We start from the raw sequence: 14,833 nt of genomic DNA on the forward strand, positions 1-14,833 counted from the left end.
TTTTAGTGGAATGAAAACTGACCCTAATATTTTCTAAGGTCTTTAGAAAAGGGGATAGAAAGCATTCCTTAAAACAAAAAGGTTTTGGACCAGTTCTAAGGAAAGATTGCTTATTTTGTTTGACAAAGGCCAGATTAAAGTCCTTGGCTGAACAGATCTTACATCATAGAAATGTACACTTGAAACCTATATGATCCTATTGCCAATGTCACTGCAATAAATTTAAATAACGATTATAAGTAAGTAGGTAAATAAATAAATTGCTGTGTATGATACTGTAGAAGGAGTTTTCGTGTGGGCGGTTTGTACCTTTGTAAATTACCATGTTTACTTAGACTCGGAATGAGGGGTTTCTGCTGGGTCTCAGTGGAGTTCAGAGTTTGAACACCAGGTAGAACACAAGAAAAAAAAGCATTTCACTGTGGGGAGATAAGCAAAGCAATAAAGAGGTAAGTCAGTGACTGAGGAGAAAGGACTCTGTAACAGGTTTTTTCTGTCTATGCCAGAAATGATTGATTTTTTTATATTCGGTTTTAAGTGTTTTATTTTTGTATTGTGTTTTTCTTGCATGATGTCCAGGCTCAGTGACGTTTTCTTGCATGTTGCAGCCTGGAATTGGTGGTGCTTTAGGGACATAAGAGAGAAACCATACGGTCCACATTTGGACACGACAATTCAAAGGTTTCTGGGTAAATGGAGGAAGGACAGGCTTCATGAAGCCACGGGTAAGCTGCAGGGTCAAAACGATGAATAAGAGCAGAGAGCTGGCCAAAGCTGTTCTCACGGGAATATAAATTCAAAAGATTCAGATCTCTTCAAAGCAGAGCCACTTAAAATATTATAGCCTTCTACCCACCCCCCAATTGGCAAAATGGGTGGTTAAAGTAAGAGAACTAATGTTTAAAGCAGCAATAATTTTTAAATAACTGATTCTTTTGATTCTCAGGAAAGTGAGTATCTTTCCAGTTCCATGCATTCTTAAAGGCAACAGATGTCCATCTCAGACAGTGCTTTCATATAGTTGGTAGAGGCTTAATGGGCTCAATTCATTAATCAGGATCCTGTTACTGCATTGACCAGATAGGGTAGTCATTTGTCAGTTTTAAAAGAACTTATACTTTGGCTACAAGCATCATAATGTGAAAAATATTTATCAAGCCTGTTCTAAGAAATATATAATCTTTGAAATACATAGTCATAATCTTAGAGTTAAAAAAACTCTTCCCACTCATTTAATTTAATCCCCTCATTGTAAAGATGAATAAAGTATAGTCCAGCCAAGTAATTCATCCAAAATCACATATTGGTAAAAATGTGTGGAATTAAGGTGCAGAATAATGTAATCAATGATGTGTAAAACTCTAGAAAAATATAAATATAAACTTTGGTTTCAAATGAACAGATGTCAATGAAAATAACTTAATCTTCTTTATTTATGTCTGTATACAGACATATTATGAACACATTTATAAACATAATGGTGATGTTAACAATGATAAACTAAAATATTCATATTTCTTAAAATTCACAATATGGTATTAACAATAACACACATTTAAAGAGCCATATATATATAGACTTGATCACACCTTTGGAAGACCTTGATATAAGGCCATTTTACAATTTCCTCAAAATTAGAAAACCCTGTCAAAAAGTTTTAAGTTAAATCTATTCTAGCCACTTTTGTCAACACCTAACTCCATTCTTTTGTGGTTGATTTTGGTCTTTCCATCTCCTCTTAGGAGGGTTTCAGCATTGCTTTGGGAAATTAAAATATGCAAATACTTTCTGAACAGAAAACACTTGCACTGGAGGACAGACATACTCCTCTCGGGCTGCCAATTACTTCACTCACTTTGAGTGAGGAAATGCTTGTTCTGAATTACTGCACGATGTTTTTAAAAAGTCTTTGGCTTTTCTGTCTTTATATGCACGTACACTGGGGACTTCTCATCTTTTCCTCAACCCCCTCGTTTATCTTTAAATAACCTTCTGAAACTATTGTTTATAAGCAATGTCTAGGTCTCTGGTGGTGTGATTCATTATGTTGATATGCAAGCCTGCTGGTAAATTAATGCTACGTAATGGCCTTCTGTAGAAAAATATGAGTTCACTATTTAATAATAGTTTAAAGTATGTGCACTAAACAGAGATGAAGTCCTCTAAATCTCATAACATTTTGTGTTAAATGACTTTGTGGAAAAGGTCATTTCTGCTGTGACATTGTGGTGTTATCATTTGTTTTCAGCAGTTTTAATACATTTGATTTTTAATGCTCAATGAGCCAGAGTCTCTACAAATCCCAGCCTGAAAATGAACTGATGAAATGCCAAGTCTCTGAACCTCTGGGGTACCATTTGGTGCATAGCTCCATAGAATATGACTGCTATAATGCAGTCAAATATTTGGTGAGGGCTTAATAAATATTGTTTGACTGGATTAAATTGAGGATGTTGAGGGACATAAATATGTCCAAATCATTAACACAACAGCAATAGTGCCAAAACAGAAGTACAGACTTCTATAATAGTAAGAATGGGAGGGGGAAGGACAGATATGATCATAGAGAGTGATAAGCTAAATACTTTATTCCATGTTTGTGTGCTATAAATGGGGCTGTTCCCCCAATCCCATGTGTATGGTATGTGACCCAATCCGGGTGCTAGAAGGAACAGAAAAGCAGAGTCAGGGAGGCTCTGACTACATAACCATTAACTACTCTTGGCCTTTAATATGCACAATTTAGGGAAACATGAGAACTGACAAGAATGGCCTTTCCCAACAACAAAAGTAGAGCTAATTCTTTGTTAATCTGTTTATTGGTGAACCCATTCTTTATTTTTTTTTAATTCCTAAGACTTAAATCACTTGGTAAAGAAGAATAAGATACAATTGACTCTTGTATAACATTAGCTTGGGGTGTTTTTTTTTTTTTTTTTTTTTTTTTTGCTTGGTAGGTATGGCTTTTTTTAAATGTTTCTATGTGCTTTCATTACAGTTTTCTCCTTTTATCTTTGAAACAATCATAGTAGATATTGGGAGAATTTGATAATGACCTAATTATTTATGATTTCCTCCTGTCTTCTCCCACCACAACATAGATACAAAGTGGCAAAACCAAGATTATAGCTCAGGACCTTAAGCATCATCCCCTGTGCTGCCCTTGAAAGCATTTGTCTTGAGAAACAATGTAAACACCTCAATAATTTTAATGGAAATCATTTTTAATGTTCAAAACTCTTGCTCATAGGTAGCCATTTCAATTGTAAAAATTGATATTTAATCCAATTTTTAAAATAGAAATTTGGCTATAATTAAAAATAGTAAATCTTCATAAGTAATTCTTTCTGGAGGAAAATAGTACTTAAAGAAAACACTAACAATACTAATAGAAAATCAAATTATTAGGCTTTTCTTTATACCTTCACTTTGTTACACAGCAATACTGTCTGTAGGATCCATTCTTTAATAATCACCATCAATTCAACAAGACTCCTCTCCATTTTTATGTATTTTTAATGTTTATATTGTTAAGTGTGATATATGCAATTACTTCCTGGGCATAACATTTGCTATTCAACTCCAGCCTGAAATTCTCTAAAAATTAAATAGCAAACACATCATAATATTGAAAAATGTGGAGATTTTTCTAAAAAATGTAATGATTGGGTTTAGCCACTAAACTTGTCATGGGATTGATTTCAAAGCAAATGGTTGTTGATCAATCCCTATTCTTTCAGATCTTTCCTCCATACTGATATTCATTTCTACTCTCATCTATTCTTGTACTCTTGCTGATTATCTGAGAAAAACTATTTTTAACCACTCAAAATAGTCTATGCTTCTACAACAGTGAAAAAAATTAACAATTATGGCATATTATTTGCAGCTCAAAATATCTCTGCCAAACAAGATAACCACATTGCAATGAAGAACAAATACAGAGCGGTCTGCGAGGGACGAGACTTGAGACTCTCTGAGAAGAATGAAAGATTACAATGGGATAGGCATGGTTGATTGGGGTCAGGCTGGGGTCAGAGGATAAAATAATTTTTAAAATTATAAAATTATACATATAGTTGTAAAATATGCTCTATAATAATAGAGACCATATGTATCTTACAACTGGATGGATACCCAGAGTCTAGCACAGTTACTGGTACACGGTAGTCATTCAACAAACATTTGCTGAATTTTGTAAAGAAAGAGCACAAGCCAGAAGACGGGAATAATAAACAAAGGAATAAAACCTCTAAAAGTACAAATTCTCACTTCAGTTTGTTGCTAATAAAGACATAAACAAGAATATGATTTTGGTTTTTCTTTGTACTTTGCAATTTTCAAAGCATCTTTACCTATATTATCTCTTCTGACCTTCTTTGGACCCTAATGAGTGACCACAAGTGAAAAATACAGTTTTCATATACTTAACTGTGGATTCTAAGCTGTGACAACTTTGTCAGTTTTGTAATTTAGGGGGTGATTCATATAGTAGAGAAAAGAGGTCAGTCTGAGAAGGGATCCATTATTTTTATTTAACCATAGAACTCCCAAAGTAATCCTTCTTATAGGGTAATTATGAAGAGTAATAAATGCAGATATCTCTAAAGTAGCATATAAAATGTGTCATCCTTTCCAAATTACTTATTGGTCTACCCTTTCCAGGTAGGCACTGATGGAATAAAATGTCCTAAATACTCACCCAGAGCCATTGAAAGAATAATTGCTTCCAAATTTTCAGCAATGTAAAAGTACAAATAGAAATTTTTTATTTGTTTAAGAATAAGGTAAATTTGGTTTAGAAATTTTGAACAACATTTTAAAAGTCTTCTGTGAAAAGAGGCAAATCTAGAGCACCTGCTGGGCATATTTCACCAGCTGAGCTCCTATCTCCTGAACTCCAGACTAACAGCCCATTTAGGTGGGCTTTAAATTCAGTATGCAAAGAATTTTCCAGATATCCTATGCCTTCCAAACAGCCAGGATTTGCTTCCAGTTTTGAATAAATACATACACACACATAAACAGGGAACCCTAATTAAAGGACATCTGGTGAATGACAATTTTATCCAAATGTGGAACATCCAAAAGAAACCTAAGTCAAACAGAGGGCAATTTCATCAAGGAACTAACAAATCCAATTGAGCAGAAGATATCCTGAATCTTTACAAACTGGTAGGAAGAAAATAATCCAGGCTACTAGGAAACTGAGAGTTTAGTGTAAAGTGCTAGAAGATACTTTAGAATTCAATACCTAAAAAAACTGATTAATAAGTATTTTTAAAATTTTTATTGTATTTTTTAATTACCATTGAGTTCCTTTACACATCCCTCCAAGAATTTAAATTTATCTAGTTTATTCCCCATATGAGATTTATAAAAATTCATGAGTTCAGAGAATATCAATGGAGATATTATAAGGAAAGTTGCTTTAAATATTTTTAATATCCCAAATTTAAAAATATACTATAATTATAGAAATTTGTATGTATCTCTTCCCTTGTCTGTACCTTTACTTCCCACTCCTGGTTAGCATAAAAACAGCGGCATTGCTAGAGGGAATGGAGATGACTCAGACAATCAACTCTGAAATTTGCAAACCTTTGAAAGTTAACTCAACTGGTAAATCCATTGACAGGACAGGTAATTCAGAGACCTATGTCATTGGAATGAATGTTAAGAACAAACAATACAAAATAAGGAAAACAAGAGTCATAAAGGAAGGGAAAATATTTTTGAGTAAAATTCAAATTAGCCCCGAGGTCTATGAAAAGAGGATTAGAACCTCACAAACCATCACTGAGTTTCCTAACATAAAATCTAGAAAATAGAAAATGAAGAGAAAGATGTTACCAGATCAATTTTATGTTACCCAATTGAGAGAATATGTGGACTCCATGTTATTGGTCACCATCTTCTGGGCATAAATATCAGTGATTTATTGAAGTCATTCCTTAAGAATCAAACTCTCTATTGTAAATGGAATGTTTATATCCCCCCCAAATTCATATGTCAATGCTCTACACCCCAATGTGATATTATATGTAGGTGGGGCCTTTGGGATTTAATTAGGGTTTGAAGAGGACTCTCATCAGGAACTGAATCAAGATAGCACCTTGATCTTGAACTTGCCAGCCTCCAGAACGCTGAGAAAATAAATTTCTGTTGTTTAAGTCACATAGTCTATAATATTCTGTCATGGCAGCCCAACCTAACTAATTAGTTTTTTTGCCTCACTACTTTGATTTTACATTTATTTGGGAACTGAACTTCAATTCAGTTTATGAATGGGCACAATATGACCTAGAATTAAGAAACTCATAATTGGTAGGAAACAGAACTTTGACCAAGTTTAACCACTCATCGTCTGCCTGAATATTTTATATGATATGGATATTAAATGATCTTGGAAGCTGTACATGAATTCATTTAGTGAGAAGAATGAACTACATTTCCAAATGATCCATTTCTGGGGTAGACACTATTACTCTGCTCTATGTCTACCAAAACCTCTGCAAACCTCAAGATAGAAAGAAGTTATAAAGCAATTATTTTGTTTCACTTCCATTATCATATACTTTTTTTACTTTATATATAAAAAAAAAACTGTCTCAGAAAAAATTAAGTAACTTACTAAAGGTCAGCTCTTTAAGTACAAGTGGCTCTGAGGATTGAATCCAGGTCGTTGAATTCAAAAACTATTCTCTTTTCACTGCACCAATAATCTCTACACAATTTTGACTACACACCTCTATCAGTAAAAATATTTTGAATGTATTTTCCCAGTTTATGTATTTATTGATTGCACACATGTGCTACCATATATTTGTCAAACATGTACAAAAAATTGAAAATTGAAAAATATTACATTAAAAAGTAAATATAAATAGAAGTCCTAATATATTTTTTAAAACCAACATTACGGATTGCTATACTTTATCACACTGGCTCTCTTACACCAGGAAGTCAGCAAAAAATCTTGATCAATGAAAGCACATCACAATATTAAAAAATGCCAGAGCCTAATGTTGGGAGATGGTGATTATTATTAACACAAAAAATAGTAAACCTATTGTTTTAAAAATTATTTTAAACAAAAATATAGGCTGCTAGAGTCAAATCTTTAACCTAAGGGAAGTCATACTATGTCAATATTTCATTGAAGAAATGCCAAGGAAAACTTGAGTCACAAATGCTATGCTGGCATCGTTATAAATGGCTTCTTCCCCATTGAAACCAATGGATTGATAAGAGCCAACAGAGTTAACACAGGATGCTAAAAGTCTGGGGTAAATTTTTGACCATTATAGCAAATTAAACTATTTAACCAAAAGCAGAATGGTTGGATAGCATCTTTTAATAAAATTTTCTAACATGCTTAAAAGGTATATTACACTGTCTCTTTCTGTCCTAAATTGCTATGCTATATAGGTAGAAGAAAAAACATAGATATTTACAGCTAAATGCTGCTCTAATTAAATTAAATAACTTCATGGAAATATATTAGAGGCTGGAGAAGGCAAGTTTTAAATAGAAAAATCAGTTGATTCATTACAACTCAGAAGAGTAAATAAAAATTAACCATCCCTTCTGCATGGGATTTTCTGGCTATGAAATTTAGAAGAATACCTTACCAAATCTCAATTTACCACTCATAGTTTTGAGATAGAATGGTTTTATGCAAAAACATTAAAATCTGTCGTTCTTGTACAAATGGAACTAATTCAGTCTCATTTAAGCAAAAGTCAGAACAGCAAGAACAGCCCCCAGCTTTTACAGATGGCAAAGACAATTCCAAAGGTTAGCACATAGAGATCCATTCATGCTCTGCTGTTACAGTGTATGGACAAAGAACAAGCACCCAGGGGGAAAAAAATGATCTGAAACACCCCAAGAGGCGTAAAACTCCAAGCAGTCACACAAAAACTTTTATAAGACTTGTGAAAATAAATTGTCAGTTCAATATGAGGTGGCTTGAAAACTTTCAAAAGGAGCAAAGCCTTTATATCACAAAATTTATGGGAGAATCTTATGCTATAACAGTTCCTGTTGGAAATAAATACTTTAAGACAAGAGTTATCTACTAGATGAATTTTTTTTCTTTTCTCCTCTTTTTTTTTCTAATTATTATTAAATCAGATAATCCAGAGTTTTTAAAGAAGCAGATGTTATCAAAATAATCATTGATTTTTTTTTTTACTTCTTTTTTTCATTTATTTTTCCTTTAATGTCCTAATTTTTATAGACTTTATCTGGACAACATGGTTTTTCCAACATTGGTGTTTTTCAGGCACTTAAAAGAGGGTAAGAGATTTTTTTCTTTCTCTCCCAGTTTTGACAACATTTTAGGAATCAGAGAGAGAAAAGAACACAGGGAGTCTCACTTATAAGCTACAGAGTCCAGCGCAGCACTAAAGAGAGAACTAATTAGGCACCTTTGATATATCAAGCATTGTGTGTTGTTATCATTCTCACATAACCCTTTAGAACACTGGAGTCAGTAAATTGCCAAATGTCCCACAGCTGGAAAGTTTAAGGAGCCAAATTTTGAAACTTAATTATGTGTGATTTTAGAGCCCACATTTTTATTTTCAACTAAATCAAGCCACCTCTCAGGCAAGTCATTTCATCTCCCCAAGCTTCAATCTCAGAAAAATATAAAAGGGTTGAGTCAGAAGATATTTAAGTTTACTTCCAACTAGAAGAAGTAAGAAATTCTGTATCAGAAACTCTATAAATTTTATAAACCCTGTAAATCCACTGAAATTATTTTCATGAGAAATAAATATTAATACCATGTATTCTAAAAACAAATGAACTAAACAGTTGCAACAATTGTGTAAGTCAGGAATGTAAAGCTTAAATTATTTGTCTTCTGTCATTTTCAATGGACATGCAATGTATTGTGAAATAGCTTCCCACTTTTTAAGTGGACTTCTTTCATTGTCATATCGAAAACCATATATGGGTCATAAAATATTTTAATTTCAGTTCATTTAATACACAAATCTGCTGGTAAGCTCATCTTAATATAATATTTAATAATATTAGTGATATTTGACTTATTTAAACATTTTCAATTTAATCAATTAAATTAAATTAATGTAGTTTATGCTAGTTGACTTACTTTAAGTTAATTTTTAAGAAAATAACAATAAGTTTTAAATTTATATCTTTTATTGGGTTTATGAACTCTATATTAAAGTATAGGTCAAAATTAACCACATTATAGCATCAGAAATAATGAACAAAAACTGGCTTTTATAAACTGATGTTCAGAAGTTTTTAATAAATCAACTAGTATAGGTCTTATTTTGTTTATAGGTGATGAAATATAAGAATATGTTTAAGGCTGTTATTTCTAAGCACTTTCTCCACCTAATATTTTGCAGAAATGAGTTATCTTTTTTTTCCAATAAATGAAAAACTAAATTAGAAATAATTGTCACTATATTTCTACCCATTTTAGATCTTGAGTTCTTAGCGATATATTGAGGGGGAGGTGTTATAAGTGGGGACCCCAAAAAAACAGAATTATCTTCTGTACCTTTATGGTACTGGCTTCTCCACTAGGTGAGTGTTCTAGAAAACCAGCTGTATCAGTGGACCAGCTGGTGTTGTCATGAGAGGCTGCATGTAGCTTCAGTGAATTTTTTTTGAAAACTTTTTCAATATGTTTGCCCATTTCATGATGGGTGACTTAGGAGTACACCTGCCCACACCATACTAAGTGTTCAGCAGTTTTGATCAAAAACAGCATGACTCCCTATTCACCCTCCCTATTCACCCCATCTCACCCCAAAAAACTTTCTTTTTTGCTTCTGCAGATTAAAAAAAAGTCCTGAAAGGGGAACATTTGAGGTAAAACAAATATTGGCAAAAGCACTAAAGGCATCAAAGTCAATGAGTTCAAAAACTGTTCTGAGCAGTGGAAAAGGTCTCAAAAGGTGTATTGCATCAAATGGAGAGTACTTTGAATGTGACTTAAGTTTAAACATGTAAGACTAGCCTTGGCTGGTGTGACCCAGTGGACTGAGTGCCAGCCTGTGAACTGAAAGGTCACTGGTTTGATTCCCAGTCAGAGCCCATGCCTGAGTTGTGGGCCAGGTCCCCGGTTGGGGGCAAATGAGAGGCAACCAACCATTTGGTTTCTCTCTCACACATTGCACATTGGTATTTCTCTCCCTCCCTACCGCTCTCTCAAAAAATAAATAAATAAAATATTTTTTAAATATAAGAATAAATACACTATTTTAATAAATAAATTGTTTTCTTGGGGAGGTCCCCCCTCATATACAAAAATTTTATTTAGGTAAATGGCAACTTGTAGATCTGGTAAAGACAGCTTGAGATCAAACTTGCATAATTTTTTTTTAATTCAGTGAAAATGTCTATTTCCTATATTTAATCAACTATTTGGGATATAAATTAATAATAAATTTAAATTTCTCAATCTACATATTGTGTAAATTAATTAAAATTGCTATCCAAGCTCCTATATCTTAAAACATCCCCATCTCAACAGCCTTAGACTCAGGTTCACCCTCTTCCCATCCCTTCCTTGGTGGTTACTCAGTGCCTCCATCTCAGTAGGATGGTAGGACCACATCCATCCTGCTAAGTAAGCCAGAATCCCAGAGGGCACTTTTCACTCCCCTACATCTCAGACCCAATGCCTTACCAAAAGCCCTATCATTTCTTTCTTTTAAATATCTCTTAAATGTGTTTGGTTTCTTCTATCTTCCTATCATTGCCACCAATGAGTTAGTTCTTCTATCCGTTATTCGTGACATTGAGGCCCCCGCTTTCCCTACCACTACAGAGTCATTGCACATATGTTAACTCTTCCTGGAAGCCCCTCCACTCCTCTTTTGTCTTGTGAAGCTAACTTACCCTTCAGATCACAGCTCTCAATCAACTTCCCTTGGAGAAGCCTTGTCTGTCCTCCGTAGGCCAAGTCTTCCTATGACACACTGTTATTGTGCTGTGAAGCTTCTCTCAGGAGGAGTCACAGTTTATTTATTTGCTCATTTTGTTAACACACAATTATCTGCTAAGTGAGCGACACTATGCTGAGGATACAGTGAGGACATAACAAGCAAAGCCCTTGTCCTAAGGAAGTTTCCATTATAGGATGGAGGAAGAGGCCCACAAGAGCATAGCCACCGAACCATGCCTTACTTTTGTAACGCGAATGTGCTCAGTGCCTCCCTTTCTTACCCACTACAACTACAAATCATCCTCCCAAACTAGCAAAATGTCACTTTAAGTAAAAAGTGGTTTGTTTATACTTTTATAGCTAAAATTTTTCACTGATTACCTCCCAAATGAAGAAGAGTTCAGAGCACTAATCATTAAAAGAGACATGCACCAGGTCTCAAATATGAGTAGAAAAATATGAACACTGATTTAAGTGTTCAGGAACAAATAAGGTGATCGTCTAAAGGTAGTCTTTTTATTTTCTTCCTCATTTGTATGTTTTTTCACAATAACAGATACAAGATAGACATGCAGAGAGGAACAGAAGCTGTTCTAACATTAAGAGCATTCTCTCTGGAGTTTCAAATGTCATAATGCCAAAGAAAAACGTTCTTAAATTCTAAATGAAATTAATTCTTTAAACTTTCCTCATCAAAAACAGAAAGTATCTACTTCTAAGTAGATAATTTTGGATTTTATAATGGCAAAGATTTAAAGGGTGGGAGGGTGACATTTTTAGAACAAAGCAAAATAAACTTTTGAAACCTTAAAGTAACAACTTCAAACTAATTAAAAAGTCTGGCTCTTTTCTCTGACCGTGATCTCCTGCTTAGAGTCATTAAATTGTGTGGAAGCACGTTCTTTACACCAGTGGATTTTCAAGAAACTAAGAAGCAGTGAAATGACAGCTCTATTGTTTACATTTGGACAAATGTAGGCACATCAGGTTCTCCTAATCTGGGAAGTGTGAGCGTTTCCAGCAAGATGAAAAATTTTGCATTAAGCAAGTTTAAATAGGAAATATCTTAGCATCATTAAATACCTGCAGTTCCTTAAAGTCATGGCTCAGTTAATCATTTGCTTTTAGAATGTTTTCCTGCAAGAACAGGGAAATCCTTAATGATATATTTTTAATTGTTTAAAATATTCTCCCTCTTGCCTTTATACATTTTTTCATATCACATGTCCCTGCGATTTAATAAAACAAGAAAGAATTAAGTAAATTATTTGCTTTCATAGTCAACTTAAATAAGAAAGACTCCATAACAGAAAAATGTGTTTGCAGTTTGTTAATTTGTATGCAGGTCACCTTCATTTCCAATGAGCAACTGCCAAATACTAGAAGGGATTCCAGGATCCAAGCCATGGCTTTTTATTTTATATAATAATACATACAACCAAACACTAACCAGTAAAGTAAATCAATTTGAACGTTGCCTCCGAGTCTGTTGGATTTCCTTGGTTGGTTAGTAAACACAGTCAGTATTCAGTTAAAGAATTGGCACACCTCTGGGTATATCCCCATTTTTAAGAAACCCTATTGGACACACTGTACTTCCCTCTCCCCATACTCCTGCATTACTTACCCTTAAAAGCTAGATGGTGACCACAGAAAGAATTAAAGATGGTCTTGGGCCATCACAATAGAACTACTGATTGTAACACAAAGCATTTCCGTACTAGAGAAATGTGTTTGCATTTGTGGTTTTTCTGATGCCCTCAACTGAATGTTCCTACGTCACAACTACATCTGTTTGGATGCTTATTTTCCCCTTGGGCAAACAAACAAAAGCCCATGTTTTTAGAACTTGTCTGATGAAAATTAACAGCCTCCTTTTACCACTGCCTTGTACAGCTTTGAATTGCTCTATTTGTTTGTCTTTTCTTCCATAAATTAAGAGGAATCTAAAATTTATTACTAACTTGTTACCTTAAGAACACTCAGTAATTGGGAATAAGGCTGAATCTTCATCAGGGTCCTGAGGATATTCACTTAAAAATTTTTTTAAAGAAGGAGAGGGATTAAAAACATACGCCAGGGTAGAAAGCCCATGAAAGTTATGCCCCACTGATCAAGTACTGGCATTATTCACCGTATACATGAACTTTCAGAATGTGATCAATTGAAGTACCTAATGGTGTTAAGTTCAATTTATCCCTTGAGACTTACCCAGAAAGTTTGACATACAAGACATAAATTTCTTGAGTCTTACTTTTTAATTATGTAATTTCTGCATGCATCCCCAAATCAGAGTGTCCAATATCATTCTAGTAGGCTTATATGAATGAGTGGCAATGCATATAAACTGCCTGAAAGAGAACTCCCATCAAATGTCAACCAGGTCAGAGATGAACAAATCCTCACTTGTTAATAACCTGTATACAGCCAAATACCTAAAAGTTACCAAAGGTTTCTCACAAGCCTGATTATGATAGCACAGTAATAAAATCCACACAGTAAAAAGTTATAAAAACAAAGGGTACTTACACTTTTGCTCCGAGAAAGCAAATCACAAGTATTTCTTTTCATGGTGGTGCCTCAAGTAATTCAAAAGGGCAATAGTTGTTTCCAACGCCACTGTTCTTACTGCAACAATTATCCACTCAAATGCCAACTGACATTCTGAAGAGAAAAGCAAGGAAATGTTTAATCAAGTATATGATTAACACGTGTACTTCAAAATGCTGTCTTCAAGTAGGACAGTAATTCTTAAATTATTCATCAGAACAGGCTAAAATGACACTGTGTTTAAAACAATAAAAGTCCACACAAGCAACATTTCCAAAACAGCTTTTGTTAAATGTAAGTTAGAGATTTCAAGCACCATCTGTTTTCTATTAAAAATTCAAGCCTACATTTCTAGTAGCTGAAAAAAAAAAGAAAAAAAAAAAAAAGGTATGCTAACCATAACCTAAAGTTACATGTATGACATGAAAACGCATACTGCATTGCATATTTGATGATTCTTGTTGGTACAGCTAAGGACCCCTCAATTTTCCACCAACATATCACTAGGGTAACCTTGACCACTGCTGGAGGACTCTTGTCTACATCTGAAAGCCCTCTGACAACTATATACTGACCTCCTGTTTTATTAGCAATAATCCACAATACAGTGAGCCATTCCAGTGACTCTTCGGTAAATTTAGTGAGTTTTCTACCATTTTGGTTCAAAGAGATCATAGGAATGGTTGGGAGGAATAGGTTACCAAATTAAGCAATAACCATTTTATCAAAAAATATTCCAGAGTAGTTGCCACTTCAATGCCATGATAGCTTCATTCTCTAACCTACACTTTCCACTAGACACTAAGGAGATTCTCTGTTTTGAGTTATGAATAAAAAGCAAATAGAATAACTATTGTGCTGTGTTCATTCTGATATTGAGCTAAATTTGGACATTACTTACAGATTCACAGGGTGTATTTGCACATGGGCTGAGGTGCCTTTTAGGAAAGAAACCACTCTGAGTGGAACACTGATGAGGCAAACAGACTTGGTTCAAAACACAAAACCTCTGACATTGTAGATGTGGGCTGACATTGTAAGTGAAGCCTGATTCTAACAACAGCATGTATTATTATATCATTTGGATTTGGTCTAAACTTCTCAAAAGACTTGTGTCTGAGGTTTATGGAAAGGAGTAAGAGTGAGCAAGATCTGAAGGAGTTTGTTTTGCTAAAATTATTGAATAATATCAAGGTGCAGAGTAGTGTGAATTATACATTCAAAAATTATAAACAAGCCCTGGCTGCTATGGCTCAGTGGATTGAGCATTGGCCTGCAAGCCAAGTGTCACTGGTTCGATTCCCAGTCAGGGCACATGACTAGGTTGCATGTCAGGTCCCCAGT

General features: G+C 34.2%; 1 long non-coding RNA gene across 1 annotated transcript in view; it reads right to left on the bottom strand.

Annotated features, from left to right (window-relative positions):
- Positions 1-14,833, bottom strand: part of LOC150008392 (uncharacterized) — a 326,304-nt gene that overhangs the window by 48,747 nt on the left and 262,724 nt on the right. The window contains exon 5 of the long non-coding RNA XR_016511114.1: positions 13,469-13,603. This is a non-coding gene — a long non-coding RNA (uncharacterized LOC150008392). The remainder of the gene's footprint in view (positions 1-13,468; positions 13,604-14,833) is intronic.

This window comes from Furipterus horrens, unplaced genomic scaffold (assembly GCF_987537825.1).
Source record: "Furipterus horrens unplaced genomic scaffold, mFurHor1.1.pri manual_scaffold_5, whole genome shotgun sequence".
Lineage (NCBI taxonomy): Eukaryota > Metazoa > Chordata > Mammalia > Chiroptera > Furipteridae > Furipterus > Furipterus horrens.